Source organism: Gorilla gorilla, chromosome 17 (assembly GCF_029281585.2).
Source record: "Gorilla gorilla gorilla isolate KB3781 chromosome 17, NHGRI_mGorGor1-v2.1_pri, whole genome shotgun sequence".
Lineage (NCBI taxonomy): Eukaryota > Metazoa > Chordata > Mammalia > Primates > Hominidae > Gorilla > Gorilla gorilla.
In genome coordinates, this window is record NC_073241.2 from 48,722,437 (window position 1) to 48,736,968 (window position 14,532).

Here is a 14,532-nt window from a genome sequence, read left to right on the forward strand (position 1 = left end):
ATTACCCCCAAATTTAGTAGCCTTAAAACAACAAACCTTTACTACATCACACAGTTTCTGAGGGTCAGAAACGCAGAAATGGCTGGGTGGCTTTGCTAGGATCTCTGATGAGGTTGCAGTCAGACTGCTGTCCAGAGCCGGAATAATCTCAAAGCTCAACAGCTGCTTCCAAACATACTCACGGGAGGCTTAAGCTGATCCCTGAGTGTGGGCTTCAGTTTCTCATCACATGAGTCTGTTCATAACATTTCTCACAACATGGCAGCTGCCTTTCTCTAGAGCACGTGATGCAAGGGAAAGGAGGAGTAAGAAAGCATACCCATGATGGAAGTAACCACCTTCTTTTATATCCTAATTTGAGAGACCACATGACTACAATATCCCTCAGAAATTGTTAGCCACCCAGACCAACTCTGGTATAATATGGAGACAACTATTAAAAAATAAATAAATAAATAGTAGGAGGCAGGGATAACCAGGGTCACCTTGGAGGCTGGGGACCATGGAAGAAAAACATTTTATACTCACACAGGGAGAGGAAGCCAGGACTTCATTAATTACAGACACAAAAAGACAGACACAGATGCACAGAGAGCTTGTAGATTCAGTTCTGCATATCCAGCCATAGGATAAACGTAAGCACAAAAACAGAAACTCATCAGTCAGTATCTCAAGGAGCTGCTATGAATGAAATTCTTAATTGATTGGGGTCATAAGTAGACCAAGAGACAAACAAACAAAAAGACCACCTAATCAGATTCCCAATTATCTCTTACTGAAAGGAGAATAGATCTTCATCATTCATCTAACAAAAAATTACCAAAATGATCAGGAAAAACAACGTTCTTAACCACTACTGCAGACAATAGAAAATAATTTATTGGTCATACATGAACTGATGACAGAAACAAAATCACAAAATCAGGAGGGAGGAAAAAAATAAAATATAGAGAAATAGAGAATCACAAAGTTGAAATTGCATTGCAGCTCAGGAGTTACCTGGACCAAGGTTCAGCAGCCTATGAGGGACACTTCACAAGAGACATAGTTGATTGTCTCTCCATCCTATTAGTCCACTTGAGCATCTAAGAGAATATCCTCCCAAAGTGCTGAAATGTAATTTTTAAAAGTTTTTAAGACCTGGCTTATAAAATAGAAAATGAACACATACCACAGATTTATACGACTACACTTTTAAAAGAAGTTTAATAAAGGCAAGTTAGAATAAGTTTGCTGCATTGGATTCAGAACTGATTAATGTCCTACAGGGCAATAAAGTATAATATTTGATTTAGCTACTTATTTGCCTAGTCTCTACTATGACTAACAATAGAAAACCCCTGCCAGGCGCGGTGACTCACGCCTGTAATCCCAAAACTTTGGGAGGCGGAGGCAGGCAGATCACCTGAAGTCAGGAGTTCAAGACCAGCCTGGCCAACATGGCAAAACGCCGTCTCTACTAAAAATACAAAAATTAGCCAGGCTTGGTGGCATGCACCTATAATCCCAGCTATTCAGAAAGCTGAGACAGGAGGATCACTTGAACCTGGGAGGCAGAGGTTGCAGTCAGCCAAGATCCCGCCACTGAACTCCAGCCTGGGCAACAGAGCGAGACTCCCATCTCAAAAAAAGAAAACAAAAAAAAAACCACACACACACAAAAAGAAAACCCAAGAAATCTGCCTGATATCACAAGTACAGTCTGAGGTTTGGAAATTGAGTCTAGCTAACAAGCACAAGCCAAACTGAACATATCATGTTCATATGACCATGAACATATCAGGTTATCAGGACCATCATTTAATCAACTCAAATAATTTAATTTAAACAAGAAAATACACAAACCTTATGAATGAATTAAAAGTATAAAAAGCAAGCTAAAACAATTAGAAGAGGATTAAGCAAATAATTTAAAGGTTACTCTAAAAAGCTTATTTAGTTTCAACATAAATAAGTATAACAAATATCTCTAAGTTATCTGTTAAGGAAAGAGGATCGGCTACTATATGAAGTTATAAAAAGACTATCATCAAAAATTTTAAGCAAGTGTCCTGTGCATATTTTGTTTCATTACAAGAATGCTTAGAAAGATATATTTGTTGTAACTAAATTGTGTGAGTATAAACACTATAAGCTTTCATATAGTACAATTACTGATTCACTATAGAAGTACCCATGGAGAACTGAGCTCATGGTTGAATTTTGGCAGGAGTGTAAGAAAGGAGATGCAAGAGGTGAGGAAGCTAAAGAAACAATGACAAACATCAATTATAAATGAACTTTTAGAACATATGGTAACTAATGTAGCATTAGATGAAAGTAACACTAAAATGTCATCTGGAGCACAGCAGTATTAAGATACTTCAAGCAAGAAGTTAGAGATAACAAATTCTTATTCCACAAAGCTTTCTTAAAACTCTAACATTCCAGCTAATATTCCTAATGTCGGAGTACTGAACTTATTATGAAAAAAAAAAGAGAAAAAGATAATATGTGTTACATTTAAAAAGCTGTAAACTATTACCACTTAAATTTAAAGAAAGGGAAATACGTTTTTCATACCATGTAGTGCTAAACTCTCAACTAATGAACAAATAAGTTGAGTTTGAGAAATGGAGAGGCAAAGTCAATAATTCTCAAAGATAAAAATAGTAGAATGAGTTTACAAATAACCAGAATTGTATTCCCCCATAAGATTGCCAAGAGTTTGTTCCAAGTGCCATAAAAAGCCAACCAGCCAACAGTCAACCAGTGATAAACTATCTAACAGTCAAGCACATAAAAGGGCCTAAGAATTAAAAATTCTGCTCTTAATTTTGGAAGCTAAAGCAGTGTATGGAACTGAAGAAGTTGTTCTATGAAAACATAAATTGAATAGACAAGAAGAAAAATTTAATATAGAGAAATAAATGTACTTTAAGCTCAAAATCATGTTTTATCTGATATTCTGGGTTCTTTAATACATAAAAATAATATTTTCAAAGACTATGAGCACATTTTTCCCCCAACTTAACCAGACAAATAATATTTCTACCCCTTTTAGATGAAAGAGTATGTAAAATGAACATAGGCAATATGGTCCAATGAAGAGCACCTCTGATCTACAATCTCATTTTCATATCTGACCTTTATTTAAGTTCCAAATCTCTGTGTTTGCAAATGTATTTGACATCTCCTCTTGAATGTCTCAAAAGCATCATAACCAAATTTTACATCTAAACCTCTTTCAGTATTATCTAAATCAGTCAATTATACTGCTATGCATTTTATTGTACAAATTAGAAACCAAGAAATCATCTTTGATAATTAACTCCCTCTTCACCACCTGTGTGCTGATCCAGCCACAAAATCGTGTTGCTCTTATGTCTCATAAATCTTTTAAGTTCTTCCATTTCTCCACCTATCACCACCACCCTAGTCCAAACTAACATATAGGGTTACTCTAACAGCTTCCTGACTGGTCTACTAATGTTTTGGTGGGTCTCTACCCTATCCCTTCTAAATTCTGTTACCAGAGCTATTTTTTGAGACACAAATGACCATGTCTGCACCTCTTTTCCGAATGTTATGATTATTTCTTGATGTCCCATTCCTCTGAGGGCATAGTCAAATAGACTACAGATCCTGGAGAGCCTCTTCCTTAACTCCCACACAAGCTTCACCTGCCAAAGACCTACCCCTCACTGTCTGTCTTCCAGACACACTGGTCTTGTTTCATTTCCCAAAGTTGCAATAGCAGCTCCTGAAACAGGGCCTCCCCTCATGCTATCCACTGTGTTTACAATACTCCCTCCTGCATTACCCTCAGAACCCCATGTCACTATCTCTTTTACCAAGGCAACTATTATAATCCCATCAGGTATCAGTTCAAACCTTCAGGAAATCCTTCCTAATTACTTATGCTGTGTTTAGCACGCACGCGCGCACACACACACACACACACGCGTACATATATATCTGCTGCACTGTTATCGCAGTTGTTATTTCAGATATTAATGGAGACTGTAAGCTCCCTAAGGAATTAAAAGTTTGTCTTTTTTGTTTGTTTTGTTCACCAGCATATCATCTAAGCCTACTAGTATACAGTAGACGTTCAAGAAATATTGGTTGAATGTATAAATACATGAAGAAAAGGACAACAGGTAAGAAGAGAAGACTTGAGCCCTTGCACCCAAAATCCCAGGCTTTATCTCTTCTGCTCACACTTGCTTTCCAGCAGCCTCTTTCAGCAAATCATTAACTGGAGGCAAATCACTTAAAAATCTCTATAACTTATATACTCTGTGACATAAAAGGTGCTAGATGTTATACTTGATGATTCGCATGGTTCCTTCCAGGCCATATATTCTTTAAGTCTGAGAATTTACTAAAGGGAGCACCAGTCTAGTACTTAGGAAAATTTTTATGCTATTGTTGGTACTGTAAAATGCATGACTTCAGAAAATGTTGAGTGGTAACTAAAGCATAAATGTATACTTACCAACAGTTTTTCTACAGCAGAATTACAAACACAAACTGTGACTGAATTGCGGATGATTCCATTTACTGAGGATCATGTTATGTGAGGCATATGAAAAGAATTTGGCTGAAATATCACTTCAAAATGTACTATCCCATTAAGCTATATTTTACTTCAATTATACCAACATGTATGACCTTATTTAAATTACCTTTATCTATATTAAGAAACAATCCTTCTAAAACTGATAAACAAAAGACAAACTACCTTGGCGAAAATATTTATATATTATGTTGAGAGTAGTCTTACTTAAAGTCAACCTAAACAAAGGATTAAATTTTGTCAAATCAATAATACTTTACCTGACACACATTATCATTAGTCATATTTTTTTTCTGGAGCTATTTTAGATATAAAGAATTAAGGGAGAAGGACATATAAAAGCTTTTTTGTTAGTTCTAATTCAATTTAATGTTCAAGATGCAATGTAATGCTACGAAATGTTAGAAATGTACTTTGAGTTTATTGCAGTAGAAATATTGCTTGGTGCACACTTAATAAGTGACTACCAATACTTACAAATATATACAGTTTATTACCTAAACTCATCTATTCTACAAATGCCAGATCACTAAAGGGGAAATGAATAGACTTTTTCCATTTATTTTTTAATGTTCTCTAAATCCTTGATCTATGAAAAGATATTTCTAAGAGGTTTCTTTAACTCATTGTTCTGGTCCCTGATTTTCCCAATAAGCCTTCAGGATTTTTCACTCTTTTATTCTACCGGAAGGTTTAAGAAACAGCTGAGTCCAGAAGTTTGTGGGGTCAGGGAGTAGCATAGTTTTATTTCTGTTACTTCCCTTTGATTTTGCTAGGATAGATCCTGCCAGTAATGAATTTCTGAGTATACATATATTTTTCTTTTTTAGAAATAAAACTTGAGTTACTTCAAGGAACATGGTGTTATCACTTTCCATTTCAATGATACTTATTTTCTCTGGTTTTCAGTATCTTGTCACAAATTTAACTTTGTTGATTCTTTTTTATAACTTACATTTCATTTTTTCTGTCCACTTTTTTATAGTGATAATTTCATGGTAAATGCAAGCTTATGGCCCTCATAACCTTTTCTACATCAGAAAGTGTTTCAACAAATTCAAATAAGCAAAACAAATATTTCTACGAAGAGTCATTTTCTTATATGAAGCATACCACTAACTTTATCTTGAGGTTTAATCTAATTTCCTGTTCCAGGACGGAAAGGAGAAGTTAGCAGAAGAATGTAAAAATAAGTAAAAAGCTGCAAGACCTCCCTTCATCTATATCAATGCCCTTTTTCAGGTTGTTTTTGGATTTCATGCCATTTAACATAGGACAGAATCCAGAGGGGGTGAGGAAACTACAAATGTAGCAGGCTCCTAATACGCCTATTCCCAACCTTTGGGAATGACCAGTATTGCAGCCAAAGGGTCTCTACACAACCCCAAACTCACTATATCTATGTTTTCTGGAGTTTATCTGGAAGATTGGTTTTGAGTGTGAACCGTCTCTGTGAAGATGGTGTTTGAGAGAGAAAGCAAACCTGACTGTGAGGAAACAGTTTTCTCATTACTGTTGGTTGGCATTGTATTATACTTGACGTATGCAGGCAGTTAATAGACTTTAAAAAATAATAATGAACAGTGCTTAAAAAGGACCAGAAGCTTTCTGTGATATTCATTGTCAATTGATTTGAGAGGTATAGAAATATTATAATTAGGCCTACTGTGGTCTTCCCAGTAATCACTCTATTTTCTTTTTTATTTTTATTTATTTATTTATTTATTTTGAGACGGAGTCTCGCTCTGTCACCCAGGCTGGAGTGCAGTGGTGCCATCTCGGCTCACTGCAAGCTCTGTCTCCTGGGTTCACGCCATTCTCTTGCCTCAGCCTCCTGAGTAGCTGGGACTATAGGCGCCTGCCACCATGCCCGGCTAATATTTTGTATTTTTTTAGTAGAGATGGGTTTTCACCATGTTAGCCAGGATGGTCTTGATCTCCTGACCCTCATGATCCGCCCACCTCGGCCTCCCAAAGTGCTGGGATTACAGGCATTAGCCACTGCAGCCAGCCAATCACTCTATTTTCTAAGGATGGTTTCACATCAAATTCTTTTAGACATTTTAAAAATTATTTAATATCTGTGTCTAATCTAAAAGGATGCATAATGACATGAAACACTCACCAACTGATATCTAAGGCCCAGAACCACAATAAGAAAAGCAATTAGAAAGTAACTTCTGGCAAATATGTGGAAGGAAAGGAGAAGAAAGGAAATTGTGAAAATGTAAATATAAATACAAGAGTAAGACTCCCAAGGTCTGGCTCATTGAAACCAAAATGAAACCATAAAATATCCAAATGTTATAATTACTGAAAAGAAGAATTAATCATGCACAATTTGGAATGAGAACAAAATACCAACAGTCTGAAATGAGAAACACTGAGAAAGAGGGGGTTGTAGGGATCCAGAATGAGTATTAATAGCTGTGTCTTAGTTGTGAGTGTTGTACAGGTCCTAATGAACACTATGGTCAGATATGATAAGATTTACTGAGAACAACTTACATGAAAAAGAGCTCACAGGATTCTCTGCCTCTATGATTGTTTTGTAGAGAGGCATGCTTTGATCCTTTTAGCTGCCTGCCATGTAGAACATTCCAGTAGGAGGAACTCTGCCTCCACCCTATGGATATTTACAAGTCTGGCTAAGAGCATGTAAAGGTACCTAGTTTTCTGGGTAACAGAGATACTTCTGGCCCAGTATGTAATCTAGAAAAGTTTCAGGAGCTCAGCTAGAGAGTTGGAATACCAGACTGGCCAGTATCACCAAAGATCTCACTGTACTTCTTTGAATAGTCTTAGCTCTGCCAGTCTACTCTGCCAAGCATCTTGGAAAGAAGGACACATGGCCATTAAAGATCAATGTTTGTCTCTCCCTAGCCTACTAATAAGTGCAGATACAGGAGATATTTTTAAATGGTAATATACACATGAATGCTTGGAAAATAATAAAAGATCAATTTTATAGGAAAATATAAATTCCCAAAATAGAGTTCCAATCAAGATGTTATGTTGAGCAAGCATGGGCAAGTTTTCGTTTCACTCCAAATACATAAAATTATAGGATAAAATATTTTAAACAATGTGTAAAATAAGTAACAGTGCTTGAAAATCACAACTAGAAATTATCAGGTGTGAGAAAGAAAGAAAAGACTGATGATAGTCCTGGGATTAGAAACATATCTTAATGTTTAATGCTTCCATGGGAAAGAGGGCTGTGGCCATACATATTACACACACTAGAAATGGGAAACTAATCTCCCAGTTAAGTACCAGATTACAAAGAAGCAAGCAGTTTTTGGGAATGGGGAAAAGGAAAATCTGCATCCCCTAGCCTAGATTAATATTAGGATATGAGTCAGGACCCCAGGTTCATGAGCAGGCTATACACTCTATGCCAGCCATGAGGCTGTGTCTTGCTGATATCCAACTACATGGGGATTAATTGACCCAAGGGTCAAGTAGCTGCATCCTGAAATCCATCACCATGTTTGCACCAAGGCCACACCTCTTAGCTGCTATTAGTCAATGATTGACTGTGATTAAGATACTGAGGCAGAGCTGTTACTCAGTGACTGAAGACTCTTCTGATATATAATTGGTCCAAAAGACAGGTCATGCCAAAAAAAAGACTAAAGCTATCACCCCAGAACAATATTGTCAATGTGTTATTAATTTAATTACTTTAAAGGTAAATTATACAAATATTTTTATTATTAAAAGACAAAGAATCTACAAAACAAAATTAACAAAATTTTATGACCTGGGAAAAAAGAACTGCTACATTTGAAGGAAATACAAATATATATTCTAGAAATTAAAAATATATCTAGATATACTCTTGAATATATATATAGATAGATACCTCTTGCATGTATATGTGCGAGAGAGAGATAGGTTGAACAATAAAGTAGCAGTAGATGAAGAGAGCATTGGTGAATTGGATGATAAGTTTAAAGAAATCATACAAGAATCAAAACTATGAAAACATATATATACAAAGCTCATTCAAGTTAAGTATAACTGAACATATTTTGGAATTTGCAAACATTAATTTTTAAGCCCCCTAAATATATTGCTTAATTCTCTAAGATACCATCAGATAACCTATAAATAAATCAAAGTTGAATTTATTAAATTTGTCGCAGTTAGAGATAATGTTACCTTAATAGTCTTAATCATACGTCAGAGGGGGAAGAAAAGGGAGAATATTTATAGGATTTAGAGTCTAGGCTTAAGTAATTTAAGGTATTTGTTAAGATGGAGAACTGAAATGAACTGAACAAAATTTGTGCTGTGATAGTTTAGGATTGGTGGCCATAGTGAGATGAGGTTCTTGAAGGAACCTTATTAACTTGATAAGTAAAACTGCTTCATAAGAAACCTGTTTGCCCCAGTGAGCAGACAATTGTCCCAGATAAATTAATTAGCAGGAATATTCTCAAGCAGATGTTTAAATTATCATCTTTCTCATACAAAGGACAAACAACCAAGCTTTACTGATACATGTAGTCTCAGTTCTTAGTTCTAATAGCTATGTTATAACTGATACAGGTAGTCATGTTCACATTATGAAACAAAATATAATTGAAACATAAAGAAACATTGATAAATATACAATAATACTGGGAATTTAAATAGAATCATCTCAGAAACTGATATACTAAGCAAACTAATAGCAAGGCAGTAGAAGATCTAGGCAACATAATTTACCTTGCTAAGTGTATCACATGAATCATAATAAAACTAAGATCAAATTGGAAAGAACTCTTTTCTTTTGGGATTCTCCCCAAATCCTTTATACGAGTCTAAAATTTATGAGATGAAGCAAAATAGCAAAGGAAATCAAAGAGAATACATATTCACCCTTCTAGTTTCCCTCAATCATTCAGTCATGTATTAGGAGTTAATGCTCTAAGAAAATAATCCAGTTTTATTTTAAGACATAGAAGCAGAACAACTGTTTATAAAAAAAAAAATGGAAGGGTGTTTCAGATAACCTAATGGAAGATTTTAGGGGGAGTAGTGCAGTATAAGATCATCTCAGATGAGAATATACAAAGGTCAATGTGAAGATGACAAATCTGATATTGAACAGATCATCAGCTTACATTTATGTCAGTGACAAAGTGAAACAGGAAGATGAGGCATTATGAAATTAGGACTCTCAATCACTTCTAAAATGCTGACTATGTGATTTTATTGCTGCAAAGTCAAAACTTTTAATGTGATATTGCAGCTTCCTGGGTGGCTGCTCCTTCTGGCTTTCTGTTATCTACCAAACACTTTGAAATAATATTTTCTCTTTTTGAAATCCAAATCTTCACTAATCTCTCACTCATGAAAACCAAACATGCTTCTAAAAGTATCCTCCAAGAAATCACATCTTGATTTCTCACCAATGCAATGGGCAATTCTCAGTTGTATCTGCAAGTGGTTTATGAGGAGTTTTAGTAACTCATTCTTTGATTTTTACTTTCTAATATTCTACAGAATGCTATTCAATGCTAATTTAGGAGAGGAATTCTAGTTACTCCTCCCAACCAAAAATATAGAGAAAAGACATCACAAAGTTCATTTTACTTTCCAGAAATAAAAAGTTTAATCCACAAAAATGTACCTTTCAAAAGATGATATACATGTGGTTATGACTATTTCAAAAGTGAATAATTTGGACTCATTTTCCATTGTACTTTATCTAAATAAAGAGACAACAAAAACAAATAATTAGATTTTAATGCATATATGTGTTTATGAAGTCATGCTTAGAATTTTTACAATTTCTACTCTGAGCTTCAATATTGAAATATGAAATATATGGCTCTCAACAGTTTTATAATAAAACTAATTTCTTTTTTCTTTCACTTTTTATCTTAAACCTCAAAAACCACTGTCAAATGCAAGAATAGACACACAGATCAATGGAACACAATAATAGAATGGACAGTCGAAGCACTGACTTACGCAAATATGATCAATTGATTTTTGACAAAGGTACGCAGGCAATTCAGTGGGAAAAGGTGTTTTAAACAAAATGTGCTAGAAAAATTGGATATCAACATACAAATAAATTAACTTCAAATTATACTTTGCAATGTGTATAAGATGGCATACACTCATAATTTCAAATGGCGAACATCTCTTAGTTATACCACTAAAGACATGATCCCTCAACATGAAAAGAAAAAGATAAATTGGATTTCACCCACTTCTCTTTACAAGTACATTGTTATGAAAATGAAAAACTATGTCAATGACTGGAAAAAAACACTTGCAGTATATCTGTATATTATAACATATGTAACATATGTATTCTAAATATAGGTACTTTGAGGGACATACATGTATAATATGTACAATATACATGTATATATGTATATATGTGTAATATACATATATATCCTTCAATGTTTATACATATATATCCCTCAAAGTACCTATATCTAGAATACACAAAGAACTCTTATAATTCAATAAGAAAAAGACAACAACCAAACTTTTTAAGTGGGCAAAGATTTGAACAGGCACTAACCTCAAAATATATATGAACGTCAAATAAGCATATAAAAGATATTCAACATCATTGTTCATTAGAGAAATAAAAATTAAAATCAAACTGAGATGCCACTATACAACCACTGGAATAGCTACAGTTAAACACACACACACACACACACACACACACACACACACACACAATTTATACATACCAAGTCTCAGTGAGTATATACAACAACTGTAACACACATACACTGCTGATAAGTATGTAAAGTGTACAACTATTTGGCAAACAATTTCACAGCTTCTCAAAAGTTCAATATATGATTCAGCCATTCGTTAAACCCTGAGGCAATTATTCCAGATTAATGTAAAGACAGGTCCACTTAAGACTTGTGCAGAAATGCCCCTAAAAGCTTTATTTTTAACAGTCCAAACCTGGAAACAACCTAAATATTCGTCACAGATAAATAGATATACAAATAGTGGTATGTCCTTTTATTGAAATCCTACGTAGTAATTAAAAATAATTGATTAAATAATTAAAAGAAACTATTGTGTGTGATACAGTCAACAATAATGGATGAATATGAACATAGTTATGCTGAATCAAAACACCAGACAAACCAAGAGCATGTATTTTATGTCTACTTACAGAAAATTCTTTAAAGTGCAAACCAATCCATAGTGAGTAACAGTGGATGAGTGGTTGCCTGGGGACAAGGGGTGGATCACAAATAAGCATGAGAAAAGCTCTGGGGTTGATGGAAATGTTCATTACCTTGATTTGGCAATAGTTTCTCAGGTATATTCATATGCCAACATTTATCAAGTTGTATGCTTTAAATATCTACAGTTTAGTACAATAGTGTCTTAACAAAGCTAGAGAAAAAGACAATGCCAAAACTTTGCCCATTGCATTGGCTTTCAGGTCCCTTATCACTTTTCACTTAGCAATATGCTTTTAAATCTTTTCATGGGTTGATACAGTGATTTTTCCCCATTTTTTATTGTGGTTAAATACATGTAACAAAATTTACAAGAATTAACAATTTTTAAGTATACACAGTTCAGTCATCTTAAATACATTCGCAATGCTATGCAATCCTCACCACCATCCATCTCCATAATTCTTTTCATCTTGTAAAACTGAAACTCTGTACCCATTAAACAATAGCTCCTGATATTCCCCTAGCCCGAGCCCCTGGCAGCCACCATTCTACTCTCTCTCTATGCTGTTGACGGCTCTAAGCATTTCATATAAGTGGAATCATACAGTATTTATGTGTTTGTGACCTGTTTATTTCATTTAGCATAATGTCCCATGTTGTAATATATGCCAGAATTTCCTTTCATAAGGCTGAATAATATCCCATTATGTATATACCTATTCTATTGAATGTATATACCATATTTTTCTTATCTGTTCATCTGCCAATGAACATTTGGGTTGCTTCCATATTTTTGCTATTGTGAATAATGCTGCAAGGATGACTATTTAAAAAAATAAAACAATGAGTAGTTGGTAAGGACGTGAAGAAATTGGAACCATCATGCACCATTAGTGAAAATGTAAAATGACATATAGGTATTTAGAATGGTGGAAAACAGTGTAACAGTTTCACAAAAAAAGTTAAAAATATAATTAACTTTAATAGCAATTCTACTTCTGGTTGTATACTCAAAAAAATGAAAAACAGGATCTTGAAGAGAAATGTGTACATCCATGTTCATAGCTGATCTCTACAGTTCTTCTTTTCATCTACTCAAGAACAACTTGGCCATTTCCAAGTTTTGGCAATTATGAATAAAGCTTCTAAAATATTCACATGCAGGCTTTTCTGTAGACATAGTTTACAAACCAAAAAATTGGGAAAATTTCAAGAAATGCAGCTGAAGATCTTATGGTAAGAGTAGACTTGGTCTTATAGCAAGCTCCCAAACTGTTTTCCAAAGTTGCTGTACTATTTTGCAATACCTCTAGCAATGAATTCCTCTAGCAGCAGAGTTCCTGTTGCTCCACACTCTTGCCAGCATTGGGTGTTGTCATTGTTCTGAGTTTTAGCCATTCTAATAGGTATGTAGTGGTATCTTGTTATAATTTGCAATTCCCTAATATGTGATGTTGGGCATCTTTTCATATGTGTATTTTCCATATATGTATATTCTTTGATGAAGTATCTGTTCAGATCCTTTGCCCATTTTTAAAAATATAGTTGTTTGCTTTCTTATAGCTGAGTTTTAAGAATTCTTTGTATATTTTATATACCAGTTCTTTATCAGGTATGTTTTTTGCAAACATATTTGTTCAGTCTGTGACTTATTTCTTAACAGTATATTTTGCAGAGCAGAAGTTTTAGTAAACTCTAACATCAATTTGTTCTTTTTAGATTTTACTTTTTATGTTATATCTAAAAAGTCACTACCAATACACTGTCACCTCGATTTTCTCCTATGTTATTTTCTAAGAATTTTAAATTTGTGTGCTTTACAGTTAGGTCTTTTATCCACTTTGAGTCAATTTTTGTGAAAGCAGAAAGTCTGTTTCTCAATTTACTTTTTATATGTGGATTCACTTTATTATTTTTCAAAAGTTATCTTAAAGCGTTACATCAAAAATTCTGGGGGAAAAAAATCTTTGACTCTAATACTAGTCTCCTTTATTAAAGGTATTTTCCATCTACTTGTTGGTAGAGCTTCGATTTTGTTAGTCTTCTGCTAAGCTAAAAAGCCAGCAAGAATTTAATATAAATTCCAGAATAATACTTGATTAACTTGCACAAAGGGCAGTAAAGTGAGGATAAAGATCAGAGAGGAGCAATAAAAAACAAATAGCAAATAGCAGATTTAAACCAAACCACATTAGTAATTATATTAAATACAAATGGACTAACCATTCTAAACAAAAGGCAGAGATTGTGAGTTTGAATTAAAAAAACACAAAAGATTCTACTAGATGCTGTTTATAAGAGATACATTTAAAAATTAAATACCCAAACAGATCGAAAGTAAAATAATTGGGAAAGATACACCATGCAAGTGGTGACTATAAGTTGCTTTATAGTTACAAAAAAAATCTGTTAATACTAAATTAATCAGACTATAAGATAGTTAATTGAGATAATAATGGTCATTTTATAATAATGAAAGTGTAAATTTGTGAAAAACTACATACAAATTCTGCATACACATGCATATGCTCTTGATAATACGGATTCAATATATATGAAGCAAATTTGACAGAACTGAAAGGGGAAAGAGACAAATCTGCAATTATTTTTAGTGATTTTAACTCTTCTCTCTCAGAAGCTGATGCGACAACTGGACTGAAATATCAGCAAGAAGATTAAAGACATGAGTAACACTATCCACTAACTTGAACAAATTGACATTTGTAAAATAATGTAGGAAGCAATTGCAGAACACGTATTATTTTCAAGTGTATGTAGAACATTCACCAAGAAATATGC

General features: G+C 34.0%; 1 long non-coding RNA gene across 3 annotated transcripts in view; it reads right to left on the reverse strand.

Moving 5' to 3' along the window:
* LOC129528220 (uncharacterized) overlaps positions 1 to 14,532 on the reverse strand; it is a 357,987-nt gene that overhangs the window by 262,805 nt on the left and 80,650 nt on the right. The window contains exon 3 of one of the 3 annotated variants that reach the window (XR_008673449.2): positions 1,000 to 1,109. The exons of the other annotated variants lie outside the window; for them this stretch is intronic. This is a non-coding gene — a long non-coding RNA (uncharacterized lncRNA). The remainder of the gene's footprint in view (positions 1 to 999; positions 1,110 to 14,532) is intronic. 3 annotated transcript variants of the gene reach the window in all.